Here is a 13256-nt window from a genome sequence, read left to right as displayed (position 1 = left end):
ACTACATCGTTGATCCAGAGGGTACAATAAAACCTTACAAATTGCATAGTCACATGGACTAGCTCAGAATAAACACAACGGAAATGTAAATCATCAATGAGCCTTCATCATCTTCATGTGCCACAGGCAGTCATGTTGGAATGTAGACTCGAGATCCTACCACGTACTTCTCCTCAGAAAATCCTGCACGTTTGAATATGCAGCCCCATCGAATGGAGGTCAGTACAATGATGTACTGGCAAATGACACTTATATGGTGGCAGTTTTGGGCATGACTATCTACATGATATTTGGCAAGTGGAGTTTAGGCAAATTTGCATAAAGCCAATTTTACCCTACATTTTATTTCAAAATAAAACATTTTTGAAAATCTTTGAATGACCTTATGAAATCACACCATGGTTAAATCCTCCATGGGTTTTAGAATAATCACATGGTTACATCTCCCATGAGTTTTCGAAGGTTGATCAAATTTTAAATACATTCAGAAAACAATGATGAGATTCTTCCGTACATTCCTTGCCTAGAAGCTCAAATTGTCCATAACCGGGGACACGGCTAAGATCTTGGGTTTAACTCTCGAGAGGTTGTGCACTTTCACCTTACGACCCACCCTTCCCAAGAGAAGAATGAGACAAGATCTTTCAGAAGAAGAATTCAACCATACAAACTAGACCCGTTCCCTTGGCCGTCGCCTCCACCCACTGTCTAGCCACAAGTTGAACCCTCACAACTTACTTAATCCCGGCAGAGCCCATAATACCATAAGGCTGCACTGGAAGCTAACTAAAACATGGACGACATAGTAATCTCTTTAATCCTGGGTGGCCAACCACAAGTGGAACTCACAAGCTTAAAACCCCTCACAGGTAGTAAACCCCCACACGATCCCCTGGTGAAAACCAGGTGTGCAGTCAAAAGCGACCACTCTACAACATGCGCACTCTCAGGGATTCACCACTTTAGCCCACTCGGGCGTGGACTCGAGCAGCCGCCCACCAATCAACCAATCCACCCAGGTGTTTCATTAAGGTTATTAATTTTCACTTTTCAAACCATCATAATCAAAACAATGAAACAAGCATTTGGCATTTGATGTTGCGGAAGCGTAAATAGAGTATCCTATCAACAGGTTCAGGAGTAGCTACACACTACTAGGGTTTGCTAAGCATAGCATAATACTTTTCTTTTGAAATCAAAATCCTACCATGCATACTAGTTTCAAAACACTAATGCATAATTAAAACAGTAGGATTTGAATGTCACTTGCCTTTTGGTAGTCGAAGCGCGTTCACTTCTCTCAACAAAACACGTCGCTCTTCACACGAACTATAAGATAAAAATATAACACAACATAAACACACCATTCAACAACAACAACAAAATCAAACAAGACAACAATCGGAAATCGCTCTATGGTACTAAGGTGTGGCATGAGGTTTGGCTTGCAAGATATGAGTTGGAGTTACTGAATGAATGGGTCAAATACTTGAAAAAGGAAATGATTATCTAAGTCAAGTGCTTAGAAGAAAAATGATTGATAAGAACCTATGATCAATGGTTGTTTTCTACTCAAGATTGGGTAATTGAAATGATCCATGTGATGAAATCACATGAATCTCAATGACGCAACTCAAAATACTATTTGGTAAAGTGTGAAAACACTTACTAAGATAGTATGAGTTACACATAGGCTTAGGTATGGATTTGTGATATGTTGAATTACTCAATCAACTCATTTGTAAATTGAATAGTTCAATATAAGCCAATAGGATTAAATGGTCATGAGGTTGAAAATGTAAGAACGATATGGACAATGTGGGTCAAGGATGCTAATGGATATCAAGGGTTCAAAACATTTGCTATGTAGTATAGTGACTCAACATAACACTTGCACAAGGGAAAATCCATAGCTAAGATTGGTCACCATTTACTCAAATAGCTCAATTGTCATTTGAATAAGGTGAACTAGACAACTAAGAGTAGGATATGCATTATCTATGAACATGATAAAGAATTATAACTGATCGTGGAAGATGGGTATGATCATAAGGATTAATTTGGCTAAAGGAACTATGTTGAAGCCAGTCATAGGACTGCACTTTTCGCGAAAAGTCATTAGAAGAAGTTTTCCGGATGTAATACCTTTCTACACGGAAGTTGTAGAGAATTTCATTACAAGCGTATCGCCGAAAGAATCTCTAGAAAAAAGTTTGTAGGATTTATTTTAAAGACGATGCTACGGATCAAGGAGATACCACAAGAATAAAGTGGGCAAACCTGACATGCAAAATATCTAAGATGATCTACGTGATTTACTGATTCTAACGGTATATGATTTGTTGAAATCCAACATATAGAACTCAAGATATAGATTTTACAAAACTAGACCTAAGTGGTTATTGTTCTAATGGTGTACGAAAAGTTGTCCGAACAAGTTGCTCGGATGGAAAAACTTCCTAAATGAAAGTTGTAGAGAATCTAATTACAAACTTAACGGAAGAACCACTATTCTAAACGGAGATGTAGATCTAAGGAAAACTCAACGGAAGAACCACTATTCTAAACGGAGATGTAGATCTAAGGAAATAAAATTACGAAGTTACGTACGGTAGTCTACATAAAAAAGAGGGAAAATAGAATTATTACCGAGCGAGAGATGCGTCGGGTCGCGGCGTTTCCCGAAATAACGTTGTAGATGTTGCGTTGCGTGTGTGCGTCGCAAACAGCAGCGTCGCCAAGGGAGAGCAGCAACGTGCGGCTGCGCGTAGGGAGAGAGGAGGCGCCAGGCGCTGGTTGTGCGTGTTGGGGCTCTCATGGAGTCTTTATATAGGGTATAGGCTGAAGACAATTTTCCTCAAGGGGCGAGGTGGGACTAAACGAAACGAAAATAAAAAGGAGGCAGCGACGTGCGTGCGCACTGGGCGTGCGTGCTGGGGCGGCCTGGGCGCGGGGCTGCCGTGCGGCTGGGCCAATCGGCCGGGTGGAGTGGGCCGGGGTGGCCGGGTGGGCTGGGGCCAGGGGAGTTGGGCCGGGGACGCGTCGAGCGGGCGGGGTCGGCTGCTGGGCCGGTCGGCTCGGTTGGCCGGCCAAATTCCTTTTTTTATATTGAAATTTGAAATACACTTTGGGGCTTCAAATAAAATCGGAAAAATGCAAATAGGGTACCGTTGGATTCGTTATGAAAAATACTTCAATACGAGAATAAATTTGGAACAAAAATATAAAGTTTATAAAACCAAAATTTGATATACATGTCTATGTGGCTATAGTGCCTTTTCTCGGTTTTGATTTTCTCAAAAGTAAAAATGCATTAAGGATTTGAAAACCTTGAAAGCCAAGATATGTTTGGTTTTGAGAATACTTTGAAACTAAAGGTATTTGGAAACCAACATTTTGGAAAAATAATTTTAAATATCTTCAAAAAGTTTCAATTCCTTGTGAAATTTCAATCAAGTTCAACAATCAAGCATTAAATTTATTTTTATTTTACATTCCAAAATTTAGAAAATTTCGGGATGTGACAGACTACCACCCTTAAAAGAAATCTCGTCCTCGAGATTTGAGAAGGCTAGAAACAAAAGGTTTTGGGTTCATGTTTTCTAGAATGTTCATACTCACTAATACTTCCTTTTCGAACATCTGCGAGGAGATGTCTGATGTTAACCTTGAGCTTTGAAAATGTTGCACTAAACCATATGCGGTTATACCATCAATGGTATCCATTCTTATGAGAGTACTCATCCCGTGGGTATTATCTTTTACTTAAGAACACTTGGTCATGGGAACTTCTTATGATACCTTCTCCAAATACTATCTCATGTGTCATCTGTTGTATATCCATAATCCGAGGGTATGGCTTCTACCACCCTTAAAAGAAACTTTTGTAGGTAGTCTTAGGTCTTGGGTTTAGGCTAAGCTCTTCTTGGGTATGACTTGGCATTGGGTCGTCCATTGAAAAAAAACATCTATGGCTGATGGCTTATGAGTTAAAATTCAATAGGCGAATGTTTATTCACATATAGTGAATAACATATATATCGAAGGTGAATGGAATAGGTTTCCTTTATAAACGGGCTTTCAAAATCAAATGGTTGGTTGATGAACTATTTTTGATACTAACAGTCACTCTTTGGGTCAAACGAAAGACCAACATGAGATTACTTCAGGGCACCCTTCATATTCTTACTTGTTGGTGTCATCGGCGGTCTTCCGCTATTGTTCATCTAGTGGTTGGGTCTTCAAACTAACCGTAGTCCTACGATTGGCAGCACTTGCCTACTATAAGGGTATAATATTTCTCCACCCTAAGGTTTAAGCTTATTCGCCGACATCTCTTTTGTAGGTATGTCTCTCTAGATTCGCAAAGTCAATATTACGAAAGCGAATAATAAGAGTAGTAGGAATGGTGATCAATCCATCCTCACCCAGATTATTACTCCGCATTTGATTTATTGAATCTCGCATTCTAACACTTGGTCATCCTCACAAACTTGATAAAAAGTTTCATGGAGAATTGAATCAATGTTTCAATCCCCATTATTGAATTATTTTGAAAACACCTCTATCGATCCTTAACTACTGTTTTGTGTATCTCACACTCTCCGGTTCTTCATATTGATCGGGAACATCAGGGTTGGTTTCACTACTGTTGTCTTCATGGCAAGTTGCCGAGAAAACATTCTCTGGGTTGGGTATAGATGAGAATAGATAGAAAGATTCTAAAGAAGATTTCCTACCCAAACACATCAGATCAAGGCAAAACATCTTACAAACAACATCTAACAAGCATTAATCAATATGTTTCAAACACAAACAAACTAGCATGGTCATACCTCAATTTGGTAAGATCAATACTTTCTAATGCTAGCGTTGTTTCAATAAAAATAAAAAGGGATTTCTATTTTCGTGCCCCTGCTTCGTTAGTTGTACTCAGTTTTCCCCAGCTCGTTAGTTTTTCCTCAGTTTTCCCCTCCCTCTAGTTTGAAACCCCTCGAAGACGCGGGTTGCCGTCAGGTCGAGGCCTTACCGTTACCGTGAGGTCGGTTCCTCGCCGACCGTCTCGTGCTCGACGGGTGGATCCATCTACCGCCGACGCGTGGGCCGTTTTATTTCCCGATTGTATACGCGGTGCTGCCAATGACAAATGGGGCCGCTCTATGGGGCTGCCGCAGCCAATGACCGATGGGTCGTCTATTTATTTATAGAAAATTATATATTGCCGCTCCGTGGGGCCTCCGCAGCCAATGACCGTTGTGGTCGTCTATTTTATTTAGAGAATATAATATAGAGCCGCTCCGTAGGGGCCGCCTCAGCCCATGGCACGTGACTATTTTCGCAGCTTAATCTAAAGTGACTCTTATGCTAAACATTGTGCATCCCGACGTTGACCTAGCGAGTGGTGGCGAGCATAGCCGTTCCGACCATGCCGATATCGGCATCGGCATCGGCATCGTTTGGAGGATGTGGTGCTCGAATAATAGTGGAAATGGGATGTTATTTTTTACATGCATAATATATAGAAAATAGCTAGATCTCTAAATCGATGCATATGAAGCTACATATATATTCTTGGTCATAATCCCCTTAATTATCTAAAGGGGATGGATGCATGGCTTCACGTCGTCGTCGCTTTCATCGTCGACATCTTCGTCGTCCGAGTAGTAGTACCTCCTGCACATTGTTCCGTCGAACACCTTCACCGTGAGCACATCATCGCCTTCATATTTGAAGTGTACGAACCAGCCGAAATCCACACCGTGCGCGATGGCGAATTTCTCCCAGCCCTTGTCGAGGTACATCCGGCCTTGTCCGTCAAATAGGACCTCCACGGTCCGAGAGACGAGGACCGCAGTCAGCTGCTCGCAGATACACCTTAGCTGGCTCCTTGCCGTCAAGATAGTCCACAAATTTTTTGGGAGTTCCTGCAAAGAGATCGAGCGCCGATCGTTTGAAATTAGGGAACCCTTGAAATTAAAGGTTTTTTAGAACATGCCCATAATTAATCACATGCATCATATATGTGGGAACGCGTACGTACCTTCTTGACCAAAGGGTCTTCATAGACGACGATGAAGAACTCCTCTATGATCAATGGCAGTGTTGACGGTGGTGGTGGCAATGATGATGATCCACTTCCCCTTCCCTTCCCCTTCCCCTTCCCCTTCCCCTTCCGGTCCGCGTCCGAGACGTGGAAGCCATGGCAATGGATAAAGTGTATGTGAACGAAAAGAAGAGAGAGGCAGAACCTATTGACACAAGGGATGGCCGTGTGGGTGTTTATAAGGGAGAGATGACCGTTGTAGGGTTTACACAATAAAATAAGGAGGAGATGACCGTTGTGGGGGTTTATACACAATAAATTAAGGAGGAGACGACCGTTGTGGGGGTATAGTTTATCATTTTACCGTGAAAAGTAATGCCTAAAAGGAAAGTAATGGCTACAAGAAATCGGTGATGGTTTATCGTTTTTGCGTGAAAAGTAATGGGTACAAGAAATGGGTGATGGTGTATCATTTTTTGCGTGAAAAGTAATGGCTACACGAAATGGGTGATGGTGTATCATTTTTGTGCGTGAAAAGTAATGGCTACAACAAATCGGTGATGGTTTATCATTTTTGTGCGTGAAAAGTAATGGCTACAACAAAATCGGTGATGGTTTATCATTTTTTTGCGTGAAAAGTAATGGGTACACGAAATGGGTGATGGTGTATCATTTTTGTGCGTGAAAAGTAATGGCTACAAGAAATCGGTGATGGTTTATCGTTTTTTGCGTGAAAAGTAATGGGTACAAGAAATGGGTGATGGTGTATCATTTTTTGCGTGAAAAGTAATGGCTACACGAAATGGGTGATGGTGTATCATTTTTTGCGTGAAAAGTAATGGCTACACGAAATGGGTGATGGTGTATCATTTTTGTGCGTGAAAAGTAATGGCTACAACAAATCGGTGATGGTTTATCATTTTTGTGCGTGAAAAGTAATGGCTACAACAAAATCGGTGATGGTTTATCATTTTTTGCGTGAAAAGTAATGGGTACACGAAATGGGTGATGGTGTATCATTTTTGTGCGTGAAAAGTAATGGCTACAACAAATCGGTGATGGTTTATCATTTTTTGCGTGAAAGGTAATGCCTAAAAAGAGTTTATAATTTAGCTCGTGAAAAATAATGCAGAAAACCAAACTTTGCGTGAAGCTAACCGATGACAGAGAGAGAGAGAGGGTGGTGGCCCCGACCAGAGAGAGATAGGGGTTATCCTGCCCGTTAGATCATACGATCAACGGTCGTCGGGCACGATCCGCGTGACATGGGCTAGACCAATCAGGGCAATGTTGGGCGTCCGTGAGAGTTTGTGAAGGGAGAGGGCAAAGCTGAGTAGTATCAAGAAACCAAGGGCAAGTGAGTAGTAAACATGACTAAGGGATTCAAATATGAGATTTAAAAAATGGAAAATGCGTGTTTTGTACAATGAAACCCATCTTGGCCTACCTCAAACTATTTGCAATACAAATCTACATGAGTGTGAAAATTATGGTCTCATTCGGACAAAGTATGTTTTGGGGAAAGCTGTTTTGGGTAGGGCTTATTATGGAAAACCATGCACCTTCATAGCTACTAGGTGATTTGAGAAGTGGCAATTTGTGGTGAAACTTGATTTATCTACGATTTATCTATGATTTGAGAAGTGGAAATTTGTGGTGAAGACTCCATGAGTAAGTGCCACTCCTTTTCGGAATTTTTTGCACATTAAATAACTCATTTAACTAGTTAATCCCATTTGTTGACTCTCCGTTGACCAGCCACTTGAGGGTAAAACTGAGTATATTGCACTAGCCAGTATTAGCACTCAAGGTGAAAACTGAGCATACAAAAAATGCTAGTATATGACTCGAGGGTATACCTGAGTATATCTAAATTTCCGTGGTTAGACTCGAGGACGCGTGTTGCGGTGCGAAGTGGAAGAAGTGCCATTGTTGACGCGTGTCACGGTGCGGACGTGGAAGACGTGCCATTGTTGACTCGGGTCGCATTTAGGACGCGTAAGCCCCTCTCTCCCTCCCTCTCGCACACAGTACGTCTCATTATCGCTCACGCACGAAACCACCCCTCTCACGTCCCATCAACTTCTCCAAAAACCCCAACCGCCGTACGAGCCCTCCCCTGCCGGCGATGGAGAAGAAGAATGCGCCGGCGGCCATCGCCCCGAGCCCGTCGCCTCCGAGCCCGTCGCCTCCGAGCCCGTCGCCGCCGGAGCCCGTCGCCGCCGAGCCCGCCGCCGCCGAGCCCGCCGCCGCCGAGCCCGTCGCCTCCGAGGGCGGCGCATCCGAGGGCGGCGCATCCAAGCGCGGCGCCTCCGTGAGCTGGGCCGGTCTCACCGCCGACGGACCACTTCACAAGATCGGCGAATGCTTATTGGCCAAAGAGGAGTACGTGGACAGCTACTCGCTATGAGGCAAGTCTCGTAGAAATTGGCGCTCGAGTTTACTCGATCCCGACGTGCACCCGCACGAATGGATCATGCTACACCACGCCCTTCCACGCGCCGCTGAGTTCACCTTCCTCCATCTCGGCACATCCCGCTACGTCACCATAGATCTATCTGCAGTTCGTGCAAGGTTCAAATTCCTCGGCTTTTCCCGTGGCGTCACCATAGATCTTATTTTCAATCTTAGTGCTAAATGTTATCTTTTCAATATATTTTAGATTCTACTTCCTCGGCTTTTCCCGTGGCGTCATCGTGCTTGCCCGTAAGAACCCACCGCACAAGATACGGCTGCTGAACCCACTCACAAAGAAATCGAACACGATGTTTGAGGCGCGAGATGCCATCCGTTTTTCCGAAATCAGTCGCTGTTATCAAATCCCCGACTATGGTCTTCGTTGCCACACATTACCCGCCGGAAATTGGTTGGGTCGATGAGAGCACTCCAACTAAGGATATAAATGAAGATGGGGATTGGGGAGAAGGAAGATTTTCGATCAAGAACCATGGTTTCCGTTCCATTACCCCGTTCAATGGTGAACCGTATGCGGTAGCTGCGGACAATTTTGAGATCGGAAGAATAGTGTGCACCAATATACAGCTAGCAGCAGCGCGCGAGCACTTCGTCAAGATGGAGACACTAATTTCATTTCCGGAACTTGGACGTCAGAAGTTCTACCTTGTGGAGTCGGATGGTGAGCTGCTGCTTGTGTTGTTGGTCAGCGCGGCTTTGGCGGGCAGACCATTGGTGTACCGTGTGGACACTCAGAGCCGCTCTCTCCATCCGGTCACTAACATTGGCAAGTAATGCCTTCTTCGTGAATTATATCCGGTGTATCTCCGTCGACACCAGAGTGTACCCGACACTTCAACCTGGCAGCATCTACTACACGGATTTGGGTTATATCAGAGCGTACTCTCATGATACAAATGCCTGGGATGAGTGGCCACTACGTGTGGATAGAATAGGATTCTACGGTTTGAGAAATGAACACGAGGCCATACCGTTTGGAGGATGTATTGGCCTCACACTGCAGACGGAAGGAGTTCAATGAATATTTCCTTGGGGAATTGCACGAATGGAGCGACGGAGAAATATATGAGGAGGAATGAAGAACAAATTCATTCATCCTAATCTTCTTGTTGTCCATACATTGCGTGCGTGATCTTGTATATTTTTGCAGCTTAGTTTGTCGTGAACATTAACAATGTTATTGGCTGCTTTTGGCTGCTGTATGCAGTTTACCTACGTATTATACTTAGTTTTCTGATTATGCTGCTGTGAATTTATCATATAATAGCTTCTAGATTTGCTACTAGATTTGCTGCCATATTGGGCAAAAAACGAGGGCCAAAAGGCATAAATAACCCCAGAGATTTGCTACTAGATTTGCTGCCATATTGAAGAAAGACAGAAATAGAAGCTTCTCTAGATTTGATACTAATTTGGTGAAAAAGACAGAGAGAGAAAGAGGGGAAAAGGTGCTCTTAAAAATGCCAATTTGGGCCGAGAGAGACAAAACCCAGCTCCTGCTCACGTGCAACCAAACGCTTCTCGTCCTGTCCCACGCGGTCCCTTTCTACCAGCCCCACGCGACGCGGCCCCACACGACGCGGCCCCACGGACGACGCGGCGCAACACGTCAGCACGAACGTCCAAATAAACGGATTCCTTCCGTCTGAGCTCCTTCTGCGGGTCTTCAGACAAAGGCTAGGGTAAAACTGAGGAAAAACTAAGGGGCTGGGGAAAACTGAGCACAACTAAGGAACCGAGGGCACGAAAATAGAAATCCCAAATAAAAAATAAATCTAATGGTGGTCTGGTCTATTTCTGCTTTGGATGTTTCAAGTATCTATTCTACCCCTTCGGTGTATCTTCATGTGTTGTGCAGTCTGCATTGAAGTCTTTCTTCAAGTTCTTCATCGGTCTCCCATGCAACACTTCTAGCGAAGTCGAAGAATGTCACATGAAGCGGCAGTCCTTCACTCCAGACACAAGGTTATCATCGGTTCTTGTTTGTTTTCATGAAGTGGGTCATCTAAGGTGAGAGGAAAACAATTTTGAAGATGGAAGAGATGAGAGTACCAGAAGTTCACAAAACAAACAACTTTTTGGTTAAAATAGGATTAGACAAAATTTTCATTCTAGGGTCTTCCGATTTCTAATCCAAACCTGGGGTCTCGATTCTACAGGCAACACTATGCTCTGATACCATTCTGTAGCACCCTACCTTTTAATAAAGGCAAGATACCTGTGTACAGTGCTATTCCCGGGATCACCGATAGCACACACATTACAAAATATAGTAATCATTGCAATAGTATCAAATTACTACATCGTTGATCCGAGAGGGTACAATAAAACCTTACAAATTGCATAGTCACATGGACTAGCTCGTAATAAACACAACGGAAATGTAAATCATCAATGAGCCTTCATCATCTTCATGTGCCACGAGCAATCATGTTGGAATGTAGACTCGAGATCCTACCACGTACTTCTCCTCAGAAAATCCTGCACGTTTGAATATGCAGCCCCACGAATGGAGGTCAGTACAATGATGTACTGGCAAATGACACTTATATGGTGGCAGTTTTGGGCATGATTATCTACATGATATTTGGCAAGTGGAGTTTAGGCAAATTTGCATAAAGCCAATTTTACCCTACATTTTATTTCAAAACAAAACATTTTTGAAAATCTTTGAATGACCTTATGAAATCACACCATGGTTAAATCCTCCATGGGTTTTAGAATAATCACATGGTTACATCTCCCATGAGTTTTCGAAGGTTGATCAAATTTTAAATACATTCAGAAAACAATGATGAGATTCTTCCGTACATTCCTTGCCTAGAAGCTCAAATTGTCCATAACCGGGGACACGGCTAAGATCTTAGGTTTAACTCTCGAGAGGTTGTGCACTTTCACCTTACGACCCACCCTTCCCAAGAGAAGAATGAGACAAGATCTTTCGAAGAAGAATTCAACCATACAAACTAGACCCGTTCCCTTGGCCGTCGCCTCCACCCGTTGTCTAGCCACAAGTTGAACCCTCACAACTTACTTAATCCCGCAGAGCCCATAATACCATAAGGCTGCATCGGAAGCTAACTAAAACATGGACGACATAGTAATCTCTTTAATCCTGGGTGGCCAACCACAAGTGGAACTCACAAGCTTAAAACCCCTCACAGGTAGTAAACCCCCACACGATCCCCGGTGAAAACCAGGTGTGCGATCAAAGCGACCACTCTACAACATGCGCACTCTCGTGGATTCACCACTTTAGCCCACTCTGGGCGTGGACCCGAGCAACCGCCCACCAATCAACCAATCCACCCAGGTGTTTCATTAAGGTTATTAATTTTCACTTTTCAAACCATCATAATCAAAACAATGAAACAAACATTTGGCATTTGATGTTGCATAGCAGAAATAGAGTATCCTATCAACAGGTTCAGGAGTAGCTACACACTACTAGGGTTTGCTAAGCATAGCATAATACTTTTCTTTTGAAATCAAAATCCTACCATGCATACTAGTTTCAAAACACTAATGCATAATTAAAACAGATGAGGATTTGAATGTCACTTGCCTTTTGGTAGTCGAAGCGCGTTCACTTCTCTCAACAAAATACGTCGCTCTTCACACGAACTATAAGATAAAAATATAACACAACATAAACACACCATTCAACAACAACAACAAAATCAATCAAGACAACAATCGGAAATCGCTCTATGGTACTAAGGTGTGGCATGAGGTTTGGCTTGCAAGATATGAGTTGGAGTTACTGAATGAATGGGTCAAATACTTGAAAAAGGAAATGATTATCTAAGTCAAGTGCTTAGAAGAAAAATGATTGATAAGAACCTATGATCAATGGTTGTTTTCTACTCAAGATTGGGTAATTGAAATGATCCATGTGATGAAATCACATGAATCTCAATGACGCAACTCAAAATACTATTTGGTAAAGTGTGAAAACACTTACTAAGATAGTATGAGTTACACATAGGCTTAGGTATGGATTTGTGATATGTTGAATTACTCAATCAACTCATTTGTAAATTGAATAGTTCAATATAAGCCAATAGGATTAAATGGTCATGAGGTTGAAAATGTAAGAACGATATGGACAATGTGGGTCAAGGATGCTAATGGATATCAAGGGTTCAAAACATTTGCTATGTAGTATAGTGACTCAACATAACACTTGCACAAGGGAAAATCCATAGCTAAGATTGGTCACCATTTACTCAAATAGCTCAATTGTCATTTGAATAAGGTGAACTAGACAACTAAGAGTAGGATATGCATTATCTATGAACATGATAAAGAATTATAACTGATCGTGGAAGATGGGTATGATCATAAGGATTAATTTGGCTAAAAGAACTATGTTGAAGCCAGTCATAGGACTGCACTTTTCGCGAAAAGTCATTAGAAGAAGTTTTCCGGATGTAATACCTTTCTACACGGAAGTTGTAGAGAATTTCATTACAAGCGTATCGCCGAAAGAATCTCTCAAAAAAAGTTTGTAGGATTTATTTTAAAGATGATGCTACGGATCAAGGAGATACCACAAGAATAAAGTGGGAAAACCTGACATGCAAAATATCTAAGATGATCTACGTGATTTACTGATTCTAACGGTATATGATTTGTTGAAATCCAACATATAGAACTCAAGATATGGATTTTACAAAACTAGACCTAAGTGGTTATTGTTCTAATGGTGTATGAAAAGTTGTCCGAACAAGTTGCT

The sequence above is a fragment of the Lolium rigidum genome, chromosome 6 (assembly GCF_022539505.1).
Source record: "Lolium rigidum isolate FL_2022 chromosome 6, APGP_CSIRO_Lrig_0.1, whole genome shotgun sequence".
Classification (NCBI taxonomy): domain Eukaryota; kingdom Viridiplantae; phylum Streptophyta; class Magnoliopsida; order Poales; family Poaceae; genus Lolium; species Lolium rigidum.
The sequence above is the reverse complement of the archived record's forward strand: the minus strand, read 5'-3'. Positions refer to the sequence as shown.